Here is a 13,174-nt window from a genome sequence, read left to right on the forward strand (position 1 = left end):
AAAAGAGAAAAAAGAGCTCCTGCTAAATATCTTCACATTGTTGATGTCACTCATGCAATTCAATTCACATTTTGCGTGTCTAAAAGTTGAACAGACCTCTTCATTCTCTTTCCCCAATTCACTCCACAGAGATGCTGGTGTCTTTCAGTGGAACTTGGAAGTTTGCTCTTCTTTTTAAAATGACTCTCATAGATACTGTTTATGCAAGAAGTTATGGGACTATAACTTACAAATACTGTTCTAAACCTTGGGATCACATATTCCCCTTTTTCTCTACTTATCGTTTCTAATCAGTTTCCCATTTCCTCTTTCTCCTTCATATTTACACTGCATTCCTTTTAGTTCAGGTTCTTATTACCCCACTCGATTTCTTGATGTCACCTGAATGTCCTTCGTGTTTCAGCCTCCTGGAATCCTACCTTCATGACCCTGAAGCACTGCCCTCCAGACCCGCAGGTGTGACCCAGAATCAAGGATCTCAAAGCCAAGTGGGATCTGAGAGGCTATCTAGACCAATCCTCCATGACAGACGTATACCTTTTGATGACTTCACTTCAGAGCCCAAAATATTTGCACTGCAGGCAGAATCACCTAAATCACTTGATGCGATGTTCAGTCTTCCCGTGGTATTTTCCTATCTGCATCTCCCTACTTTCGGTCAGCCATTTCTCACTCATGACACGGAATCCTTCATTCACAACACATTATTATTGTTCTCCACACACACTCATTTGTTTTCTGCCTGGGTTTTTTGTTACATTATTCCCTCTGCTGGAAATACCATTTTCCAAGATCTGACTACAGAATTTTAACGTATTCCTCAGAATGATTCACATATCACATATTCTACCAAATGGCTGCAGATTCTGTCACCTCCTCTCTTATCCTATGGCAACCTGGAGAACGTTCTTCTCTTAGCCAATAGGATTTATCATGGTCCTTCTTTATCTTAACAATAGTTTAGCGGGACTGAGAACTGGGAAGTAGATTTTTCTCTCAGGGCTGAGAACTGCCTTAGTTTAGCAGATCTCTCTGGGGCTCCATTCTGGTTGTAGAAAAGCAACCCATAGGGCATGGTGGGGAGGAGAAGAAGGGGAAGTAAGCTGTGTTGCATGAAGATGGACAGTTGTGACCCTTACTCCGGGGTTGGGAGTTGAGGCCCCTAGGAAGGAGAAGCTGTAAGGATGAAGACGAGGCATAAAAAGTGATACAGGCCGGGTGTGATGACTCACGCCTGTAATCCTAGCACTTTGGGAAGCCAACGTGGATGGATCACGAGGTCAAGAGTTCAAGACCAGTCTGACCAATATTGTGAAACCTGTCTCTACCAAAAATACAAAAATGAGCTGGCTGTGGTGGCACATACCTGTAGTCCAGCTACTCGGGAGGCTGAGGCAGGAGAATCACTTGAACCTGGGAGATGGAGCTTGCAGTGAGCCAAGACAGCCTGAGTGACAGAGGGAGACTTCATCTCAAAAAAAAAAAAAAAAAAAAAAAAAAAAAAGTGATGCATAGTAACAAGACTGCCTGAGGAGAAGAGGCAATCAGCAACCTTCTCCAGGGTGGGATGGCTGAAGACTCTTTAAGAACAAAGGTGTCTACTTTCCTTCTTTAGGTTGCTCTATCGTGATTTAATGAACCCTCCCAATCTACTGTATTCAGTATTTGGTATGAGTCAATTTAGGGGAATTCTAGAAAACATAGCTGGCTGTTATCATCAGGTTAATGTAGATTGGGAGGAAGGGAAAAACCCCAGGAGGCACGTAGGAAGGACAATACGTGAAAATAGAAACTTGAAGTCAGTTCACCCTTCAAACAAAATCCAGTTTCCAGAAGACATTGTCAGGGCTGCTGGGTCTTCCTCATCTGAAGATGGGGGATTCCAGATAATTATTATACTTGAATCTCACAGGATGGGGTGATCACCACCAGCTCTCAAACGGGATGAGTTACAATATCTTCTATCGGGAGGTGGTAAATAAGAGGTTAGGTACACGTCTGTAGTCATCACAATTTTGTCAAGATTGCTCTTTTTACTTCCATGTCATAGATGGAGAGCCTGATGCTTGTGGAAGTGATTGGTTCAGGGTCTCACCATCAAAAGTGGCAGAGGAAAGATTCCAACATGTTTTAAAAGCTGCAAACTGAGCTGACTCCCATCCTTGCTGTCATACCGACTTTGAGATTTCAATCCTCCTGAAGGCAGGAAACTTATTCCATTTGTGTTTATACCCTCCATAACACTAGTGAGCAAGTTTTGCTCAAAGTAACATGGAATATTTTGCTGACTCAAGGGGAAAAAGAAGAGACTTAAATGACACCATCACAAGTCAACATTCAAGGAACAGAGACATATTTAGCATTAGCTGTCTCAGTCAAATCAATATAAGCATGCACGTTTATCATTTACATGGGGGTAAGACAGCAAACACAATTGAAAAAATGAGCCAAGTGTAAAACATTTGTCACAAAGGGATGGATTTAGACAGGAGAGCAGTGAAGTAGGTTATAAAATGGTCAGCATAATCCATTTTAAGGAATTATTAGCTGAAACATGCAAAGCATTTAGGATTTCTGGGAGAAGTGTACAAACACACCAAATGTTTGTCCGACATTTTCTTCACTGCTTCTGTCTTTCCACAGGGCTGGAGATGATGTTGACCAACGGCCTTGGGAGGAGGGGTTGCAGCTGAGTCCACACCCTCTCAAACTCCTTCAGACTGTTTGTTTTTGTAGACTACTTTACCATTAACAATAAATCCTAAGATTTACTCAATCAGTACAGCAGTCGTTGGCCAGAGTTCAAATTTCTGATTCGAAAGAATCTGCACTCTGCCTGCCAGGATTGACTATTAATGGCTTCGTCCGTAGAGGAGCTATGTCTTTGCTCACTACGGAATAGTATTGAGGCTTCGAAAGGGGTATTTTGCTGGTCACCTCCTGGTCATCCTGCTCACCAAGAACAGATACTGTTCTCAGCCCCTTACATTGACAAGGTCCTTTAATTCTCACATAGCCCTTTCAGATAGATGCGACTATTACCCCCATTTTACAGAGGAGGAAATCAAGAGGCAGAGGACATAGGCGAATTGTCCCAGATCACAGAGCTGGCCACGGAGCTGGGACTTGCACCCGGCCAGCCTGGCTCCAGAGTTCCCTGCCCTCCTCCTGTACAGCACGTGTGACCTGCAGTAATCACCGCCCAAACAGGCAGGCACTGCCGATAGCCAAGCACATCTCTTCCGACTTCAGCACGGAGGAAGGTTCATTTTCATTCTGGTGTTCAGCTCGGGACTGTGTTTATCACCACAAGGACGCACAACCCAGAAAGCTCAGTCACGTGACGTTGCCTTCTACGGTCATGGTTTTCTACTTTTTGGCCCCATTTTCCTGCCCACTTGGCCTGCTGGGACGTGAATGATACATTACTACTACTACAGAATGCAGGTGAGCAGGTGGCATGGCAAGGTGGGTTATTGGACAAGATTTCCTGACAGCTGGAAGCTTGGGGGAGACCCACGGTGGCCCCTTGTTATTCTTCCCTCTGGGGTCGAGCGTGAGTCCCTCATTGCTGGTGCCAGGCGGTGTCACAGTTTTTAGCACCCCACAGCCAGGGCGGCTTCTCTGTCCAGCTCCCCCCGCCCCGCCCGGCTTCTTTAGTGAGAGAAGTTCTCTGACTTGGGATTTTGCAGTCAGAAGAGTGATCATTACAATTTTCATTTTGAATATTGTGGCCCTGCTGGACTGCGGTGCAACAGGCTCTTTCATGAAGATTGGCAGAGATGCTAACGGCTAGGGCAGCAGGATCAACGGGAGCGAGGAGGACTCCTGGGATACAGCTCTTAGCTCCCCCCGGAGGGAGCCACACAAATGTGAATCTGCTCTTCACATGGCCGTAGACTCTCCCGTGTCCTCCATGGAACCTGTGGAGGCAGCGTTAGGTGCTGGCCGTCTCCGGGGTGTGAGCTCAGTGAGCAAGAGAACATCTGCCCTCCCACCCCCATCTCCGCAGCTGAGTCTTCTTGCAGTTTTGATTTTTAGAATGAACGCAGCAACCTGCCCCATTCTGCTGATGCTGCAAAAAGGAGCTGGAAAAGAACGTGCACAGCTTCTCCAGTCTTAGTATTTGTTACCTTGTAGTTTGGGAAACTTTGGCTTGAAACTTGGCTGTCCTAGTACAAGGATGTGCTGAGGATTCTATGATCCTGCTAGATTCTTCCAGGAGGTCAAGTTGAAAACGAGCTAGCTGCTCTCTCTGCCTCTGTCACTCTGTTTCTCTTTCTCTTGTCTGTGTCTGTCCCGTCTCCCGGTTCCTCTGTTCGCCTTTTCCTCTCTACTTCTCTCTCCATCCCTCCCTCCCTTGCTATTACTCCAAAGAATATTCTTGTTGAATTTGTTTCTCTATATCTTCTGCCTTTCCTTGGAATACATTCCTAAGAGTCTACTCATTGTGAAAAGCAAACGGCCTTTAGATGTTTTCCAAATCTAACAGATGGGTGTCCTTTCAGACAGAGCTTCATTTTACACTTTTATCAAGAAGCCCGGGGCTCCCTGCTCGCCATGCTGCAGTCACCCTCAGGAGGTTCATGGAGAGCAGAGGCCTTGGGGCTACGTTAAGGGGTGTCTTTTTTCCAATGTCCCGAAGGTATACTTTGGGAGGGGGGCCGTTGAAGTAGGAAAGTGACATCAGCACTGCCTGTATGGCATGGGTTGGTCAAGTACAGTGTGCACCCGACCCCCGGACTGGCTCTAGGTGGGGACAAAGGACTTCAGTTATTACAGGGTGGGTTGGGCTGGCGGTTGCCCAGCTCTGGGGACAGATGCGTCGGCTTTCGAAGCCCAGGTAGCACCTGTCTGAGACTGCACAGCCCTCCTCACCTCTTCAGTTCCTGAAGGGAAACACCCCAGGAGACTGAGGTGAAGAACGCTCTTCCATTTTCAACTCACCCACCATTAGGGTTCTGCCCCCTCTACCCTCCAGCTCGCCAACCGTGAAGTTTCCAGGGTCCCTGGCCAGTCACTTGCGGAAGCCTCGCTCTCCAGGACCTCGGGAAAGAGGCACCCTACTCGAATGCGTGCTTCTCCAGGAATATTTGCTCTGGTAATAGCTGAGAATAAAAGGCATGTCTAACAGTTTGATTGCAGGTAGGTGACCCCGGGGCAAGTGATTTTGGGAAGATGGGGCTGGCTGGCGTCCTGTGTCCTGACTTTTCTTCTGAGCCTCTGCAAAACCACTTTTGAGAAAATTAATCGGGGTGGGTACTCCTGGGTGGCATTTTCTTCTAAGTGAAAATCTGTAGAATTCCTGCATTTGCGGGAGCTGGGGTTTTCTGTCACGACCTTGTGGGGAGAGGGGCTGCCCTTCTGTGTCCTGGCAGTGTGGGGCCTGTTTCTTATCCAGACTTACCCAGACTCTTCTTATCCAGAAGAGTCAGGTGCCTGGCCAGTGAACTGCCCAACTCAAATTTGTATGTCGCTCGTATCAACCTAAAATGAAATAATAATGAACTCTAAAACATCCCATTTCTGGCATTACAGAGACCTAGGAAGGGAAGGCTTATAGCCGGCTTCTTCACAATCCAACTGGAAGTAGGGTAGCCGGATCCTGGCATCCGTATCTCCTGCTGGGTGAGGGTCACAGGATCTCAGCGCCCAGGTGAGGCAACGATGTTGAAAGAGGCTTCAGAAGAACTGGGCCAGAACAGTGGAATCAAACGGAAAAGACTGGAAATTCAATCAGCTTGGGGAATGACCAGAGAGCGTCTGTTGCCCAGCAAGGCTTGAAAACAGAGATTCCCAGCAACAGGGCCATAGCAAAGCTCTCTCAGCACACCTGCCCCGGACCGTCAGCTGATGAGAGCTTGTGATTGTGCCATCCAAGGAGACGTAGCTATTGGGTCTTCAGCTGGTTCTGGGCACAGAGCATCTAACACCCTTGGAATCTTTCGAGTGGTCAGAGTGCCTTTGTGTAGTCGGGACAGGCCTGGGAGCTGGGGCCCCCTAGGCAGTTTCAGGGTGGTTCTCGGGTTCAGAAAGACCAAGGCAGGACTAGAGGGCTGGAGCTGTCAGTCTCCAAGCCAACCTCTGACCTGGAGGGAGAGGGCTGGAGATGAGTCAATCCCCACTAGCCAAAGATGTCATCAACCATGTCTACAGTGACACCTCTAGAAAACCCTAAATGGTGGGGTTGGAGAGCTTTCAGGTTGGGGAAAACCTTGACATTCTGGGAGGGCAGCATTCCCACTCCCCAGGGCCAGAAGCCCTTGCACTTGGAACCCGCCCCCACCCACCAGGCCTGGAGCAATGCACCTCTTCATCTGGCTGTTCACAGGTCCTTCATAACGAACTGGTGAGAGTAGGTAAAGGTGTTGCCCTAGGTACCCTGAGCCAGTCTGGCGCGTTATTGACCTTAAGTAGAAGGACATGGCAACCCCGATTTGTAGGTGGTCATCCAGAAGCAAGCAAGACCTGAAACTTGTCATTGGCGAAGCGGGGGCAGGCTCAGGGTACTGAGCCCTTGACCTTGATTTTTCCTGTTGCAGCAATATGTCCAATTTCAGAGCTGAAACATCAATAAATATTTCAACTGCTCTAACGTTAGTGTGCAAGTTGTACTTAGGGGTGTAACATCTGCCATTTAGATTTGGGGAGGACCCTCAGAACCAACCTCAGGGCCACCTGCCACATGTACATCAGCAATGTGGTGCAACTTGAACTCTGCAAATCAAGCCTCTAATGTCTTAGGGGAATCTGAACCTTCGATTTCATGCCCCGTGCAAGGTGAGTCCTTCCGAGAACACCCCTGGAGCACTTCGCACATGGTTCAGTGCTGATCAGTTCTCAATGATCTGTGCCACCAGCACGTTGATGCTTTGAACAACAATGTCCTATATCCCCCCCAACGGCAAGCTACAGATCTGATTAGCGAGCCAAGAGCCTCACGCTTCAGAGGGGTGGAGTGTGCATTAGTGACAGCTGAACTGTTTAGAAAGAGCCTGAAACAGCCGGCACCCGCTGGGCTGGAGTACAGGTGCCTAAATAGTGCAACAGCGGAAACATAAGTTAAACTCACAGGAAGAAAAATTCACATTAAAATTACACTGAAAGATTCTTCACCCATCATATTGACAAAAATAAAAGTCAGCTAATAGGGCAGATAAAGGAGTGGAGAAAGAAGTGCTGCTGTTTACCGCTCAGCAGGGTGTATAGCCTCACAGGCTTCAAAAAGACAATCATCGTAAAAGCTACATCGGTAGTTCTCTGTGAAACAGAACTCCCACTTCAAGAACTGTTTCCATTTGCCACGAAGGGGTCACTCACCGCAGCAGCAAAAGAGGGAAAATCACCAAACAGGGCTGGCTCAACTAACCTTAGTGCTCCCACAACGTAGCACTGTGCCACCTCGAGAATAGCACGGAGCTCGTTACGTGCTGACAAAGGACCCCAAGATATAAAATATGCGTGTGTAGGCAGTCTATCACATCTGTCATGTTTCTGTCAGTTTCTCACATCTATCATGATGTGAGAAAATCCCCAAACCCAGGGCAGAAAATTACACACAGGGTGGAGGGCGCACTCTTCTGTCCCACAGCCCCAGGTGCCTCTGACGGGGAGCATGGGAAGCTCGCGGTTGCTCTCACAGTCACAAAGGAGCGTTTCCATTGTGTCCTTCAGAACTTTTTGAAGATTTTACCATGAAGCCCCATTTATTTGAAAACTAAATATTAAAGAAAGGGAGCCAGGGGGCCTGGCCACAGCTGGGGGGCAGGGAGTGGGCTGGACACAGGGGCTGGAGGGCTGGAAGCAGAGGCAGAGCCGTGGGGATGTTGGAGGGCGTCCACAGGGAATCGGGTTAGTGAGGCAGAGGGAAGCCCAGGGCTGCCTTCATTTCTTTTATGCCAAACCAGGCGAACAGAAAGGCAAGAGTTTCTGGAGCGCCTGGCCCCAGTGCAGCTCACCATGAAGGGGCATGAGGGGTCTGCCTGTGTGAGACTCCACGGGGAGGGGGTCCCTGCTGAGACCCACCTGACCTGGCGTCCTGCACCTGCTGCTGATGGTGGCAGCACTGCTCGCACGGGCATGGCTACCCTGCTGGGCTTGAGCCCACAGCCCATGCCTGGAGGGTTCAGCAGGAGACACAGGCTCTGGGGTCCCCAGCTGAGAAAAGAGCCAGGTTCCCTTTCAGGGGCCAGAGAGCCAGGGGCTGATGCTGCCTGTGACCCCATGAGTTGAACGCCAGGTGTGTGCACCCTGAGAATGGTAAAGTGGCTTCTGGGAGGTGCCTGGGCACTCCTTGTGGGGCTGGTGGGAGGCACGGTGGGCCCTGCAGCTGGGTGCTTCCTCACCCATCTGTGGAAAAGGCTTCTAAGACTTGGAAAAAGGGCTGTACGGCTGAAAACAGGCTTCATGGTCACACAGACTCACACTCCTTGGTTTTCACACGTATCTGCCATGGAGGCAGCCAAGCTTGGCTGTTCCCACTCTCACTGGTGCCTTAAGGTGATGGACGGGCACGTCCTCTGGGGCAGAGAAGGGAAGCTGCTCAAGCACCAGTGTGGACACTGCACTGGCCCAGAAGCCTTCCAGGGGAGAGGAGCCTGAGACCCCACTGTGCAAAGCTGCTCTTCCCCATCTTTTCCATCATTTCCCAGGAGAGGGAACGCTGCCTCAAATGTCTGAAGCCTGACAAGGGCTTCAGAAGACTGGGAGTGAGGCTCGCAGCCAGAGGACGCACCACAGGAACGTAGGAACGTAGGAACGTGGGAACACGGGAATGTGGGCTTTGGTGATGTGTGTTAGAAAAGCATTTAATAACCGGTTAATCTGTGCGGCTCGCAAGGCATACTCACCTCCAGGCATCACGAGGCCGACATCCTGCATGATGAGCACGGAGAGCTTCTCTTCCGAGTCCAAATGAATGACTCCATAGGTCAGCCCATGCATGGAGAGGACGCCCCGGCCCGGGGGCTGGTTACTGTCATCCGTGGGCCTGTAACGACAGTTTTTAACTTGAATATGCAGGGGCAGATAAGCCATCACAACCACAGCTGTGCAGTCAGCACACACGCGGCAGGCTGGGCACCCCTGGGAACAGTGCCGGCCACCCACGTGGCCGCATTAGGGGGTGCTCCTTCTGTTTATGAACGGCTGCTGGCGAGTCTACTGCTTCCGCCTCTACGTTCTCAGAGAATCTCAAGAATACCTGAAAACTACGAAGGCAGCTCCTCTCCTGACCTCTCTATGCAGGTCCTGCACAGACCGGCTCTCTCTGTCCTCCCAGCTCCTCCGTCACTGCATGGTCTGCTCTTCCAGTTTCGCAAACGTCTGGAAGGGGGTGCATCCACTCCAAGAGTGCAGACAAAACCACTGAACAGAAATCATGGAAATCCTGACTGTACAGCCTCAATTCAGACGCAGGCTGTCTGGGCGTATGCCCAATTTTATATATAAGAATCTAAAATAAGACTTATGCTGTGCCATTCTGGCTGCCAAGTTCTAAGGAAAATTATTTGGGTGGCAGGCAAGCTGTAGAATGAACTGTGGGTCAGGAGAAGGGGGTCCACACAAGGCAGGTTTCAGAAGACCACTGCGCACATGTGCACCACTCTGGGGTCTGCCCCACCTCCTCTGCCGGACACCCCAGCTTGCTCCCGCTTTGAGGCTTCTGTGCTGGTTCTGGCTGCTACTCAGGACGTTCCTCCGGCAGACCTCCGCACGGCCCTCTCCCTCCGCGTCTCCAGAGTTTGGCTCAAATTTGAGACTTCTCATCCCCTCAGAAAACACTCCCCACCCAGCGTGTCCACCCCATAGCACACATCTCTGACTACCTGTGCGACCTCCTCCCTCAGACTCAACTCTCCAGTTTGTTTTGCTCACTGCTGCATCCCAGCCCTGGAAAATGTCTAGTAATAAATATGTGCTGACTGAATTTGTGAACAAGTTAAAATCTAAGATCATGGATTATATTCCTGAAAACTAACAATTCCTCAATGGTTATCTAAGTGAGTCACCACAATTTAGGTACACATCACATTTGTTTCTGTAATTTTCCATATGTAAATCTTTAATGCTCTTTACACTTAAAAGCTGGACCTAAGCTTGCTGTTTAACTTTAAACTATTATGGATTATAATGAAGCTGAAGGCAAAAATGAGGCAACATAAAAGTTAAAATTTGCAAGAGGAGATCTCATTGGAATGAATTAACTGGTGTACTGAAAAAAGCATGAAAGACTCCTGAAACAGAAGTATTCTAGATGTAAGAATCAAAAAGGATAGAGCTAATCAGATAGAAAAGCAAAGTCTGCCCAAATAAGAAAACCCACACGGAACCACCTAGATAGCGTGAGCTCAAATCACTGGGCTTTACACATTATTCTCCTGGCCTTTACTTCCCAGAGACCTCAAAAAAACTAAAACTTCAAAATGAAAACACAGTGTTGTCAGTGGTCCTGCCACCATTCCCTCACCCTAACAGTCCTCTACAAAGATCAATGTGGGAGTCAGGAACTGTGAGCTTCAGTATCTGCTGTGTGTTGAATCGTGTCCCTGCAAAAGATCACCCCTCGTATCTGTGACCTTATTTGGAAGCAGGGCCTGTGCAGAGACAGATACCCCTGGACATACAATGGGGTTACAACCTGATAAACCCATTGTAAAGGTGAAAATCGCAAGTTGAACCACCTTAAGCCAGGGCCATCTTATGACCAGGTTAAGATGAGGTCATACTGCGTTAGAATGGACCCTAAATCCAATGACTCTGTCCTTGTAAGAGGAGAGAGAGGCCCAGACACAGGGAGAAGCTCACATGATGATGGAGGCAGGGACTGGAGTGACAGGTACCCCATCCAGGATCGCTGAGCACCCAAGGCCGGGGTGAGGCCTGGGGCGGGTTCCCTCAGCACCTCCAGAGGCCCTGCCCTATGACACCTCGGGGTCTCCGACTCCACCCTCCAGAACTGAGACAAGTGTCTGTTGTTTAAATCACCCACTGTGTGGTACTTTGTTACAAGAGGCCGAATACACTATCTTAGTGATAAAAATTTAAGGTATACTTAGTTTTGTTTTTAAAAGCCACATGAAAGCAAAACGCTGGGCTAGCCAAGATTCCGAACACTGGCCTGCCGGGCAAGAGGCTGGGAGGAAAAGTCATCTTAGAGCCCAAATCACGTATGTTTTGTTATCTCCATTACAGAATCCCCCCCTTTTTATCTGAGACACGGTTTCACTCTGTCACTCAGGCTGGAGTGCAAGGGCGCACACAGAAGCGTGGTGTTCAGGCAGGCACAGAACACAGGCAGGCACAGAACACAGGCAGGCACACAACACAGGCACAGAACGCAGGCACAGGCAGGCACAGAAGCGTGGTGTCCCCCCCGCCCCACACACACACACAGGCAGGCACAGAAGTGCGGTGCTTCTGACACACAGCCAGGCACAGAAGCGTGGTGCTCCCAACACACACACAGGCCGGCACAGAAGCGTGGTGCTCCCAACACACACACAGGCCGGCACAGAAGCGCGGTGCTCCCGGCACACACAGCTGGGCACAGAAGCGTGGTGCTCCCAACACACACACAGGCCGGCACAGAAGCGCGGTGCTCCCGGCACACACAGCTGGGCACAGAAGCGTGGTGCTCCCAACACACACACAGGCCGGCACAGAAGCGTGGTGCTCCCAACACACACACAGGCCGGCACAGAAGCGTGGTGCTCCCGGCACACACAGCTGGGCACAGAAGCGCGGTGCTCCTGACACACAGGCAGCCTCACAGCCCCACCTCGCCACAGACGTGGTGTCCAGGGTCACCCCTTAACTTCTGACCTGGTGGTGCTGATGCCTCCCCCTACAGATGGCAAACCAATGCCCTAGTGGTACCTTCCATGTGCCAAATGGTTCTGAGTCATGCATAGGGACTCAAAACTCACCACAAGCCTATGGTTATTATTCCCCAATTTGAGATGAGAAGACTCGGGCACGGAAATGTTGACTTCACCGCCCAAGGGGGTGCTGGGGCTTGGCAGCACTCAGACCCAGAGCACAGCCTCTATTTCCAGGACACTGAGTGCATCAGTCTACTGCTCTCTTTTTATAGAAACTTAGAAGCAAACAGTACAACCAACGCGAGCACATTCTTAGTATGAACAACGCAAACATCACAGTTCAAAGGGAAAGTGCCTGTTTCTGCGCCAATCCTGTGCCCCACAGATAACCACTATGGAGATTTTTATATGTCAAAGTTTATACTCTAAGATATGCAGTTAAGTATAAAATATGTATGTATAGCAATACATTGATTTTTTAAAGAAAAGCACAATCAAGATGCTTCTTCTATGTTGGCAGAGAAGTTGAGTGTTGGGAGAAGCTGAGTGTTCCGAGAAGCTGAGTGTTGGGAGAAGCTGAGGCAGGGCTTCCATATCTGACATAAGAGTCTTGGAACATGTCCGGGGTCGAGGGTCTGAAACTCCTCGTGGCCTTTGGAACACCAAGCTCTGGGCTAAAGGGTGGAAGGCTACCCTGACGCACCATTATCTAAGCCCAGGGCATAGACCTCCCTGTCCACTGTGAGTGTCGGGACTCCGATAGTCCTCCCTGTCTACTTGTTGGGGCTGGGATAGGCCTCCCTGTCCACCTATGAGTCCCATGCACTGCAAGATGATGCTATGCCAAAACTGCTCCATGAGGCTTCACACCGGGTATTGTATTTCATTCACTGTTAGGCTCTACACTGACTTTTATGACCCCAGGAAGGACTGAGACTTAAATAGAATAGGGGCGAGGTGATACAAACGGCCGCTGTAATGAGAACATACCAAGACCAGGCCACAAGGAAGGAAGGAGAAGCCCCCTGCCACAGCCTTTTACCAAGTCGCTGACATCTCTGTCCAACATGGATAAAAAGACCCTTTTTCCTCCTAAGTCTAAAGCAACATATCGGCCCATCTGACAGTAATTCTGTTGTACATTTAACTTCATCTTGCTCTTCTCAGTGACTGTTCATGGTCTTAACACCTGTACAAGAATTTCTCAGTTGCTGAACCACTGTTAGTTATTCAGCAGACAAAATGGCAGCAGATTGCACCCCAGGAAGAAACACACCCAGTCACGGGCACGGAACGGGACATCAGTACAAACCGTTTACCAGAAAAAAACGCATCTCTGCTTTGGGACGTAC

General features: G+C 49.5%; 1 long non-coding RNA gene across 1 annotated transcript; it reads left to right on the forward strand.

Annotated features, from left to right (window-relative positions):
* The first annotated feature begins 1,308 nt into the window (after positions 1 to 1,308).
* Positions 1,309 to 6,595, forward strand: LOC144334831 (uncharacterized). Its single transcript, XR_013405073.1, has 3 exons — positions 1,309 to 3,447; positions 4,982 to 5,145; positions 5,539 to 6,595. It is a non-coding gene; the product is annotated as an uncharacterized LOC144334831 (long non-coding RNA).
* Positions 6,596 to 13,174: the final 6,579 nt, after the last annotated feature.

Source organism: Macaca mulatta, chromosome 15 (assembly GCF_049350105.2).
Source record: "Macaca mulatta isolate MMU2019108-1 chromosome 15, T2T-MMU8v2.0, whole genome shotgun sequence".
NCBI classification, from domain to species: domain Eukaryota; kingdom Metazoa; phylum Chordata; class Mammalia; order Primates; family Cercopithecidae; genus Macaca; species Macaca mulatta.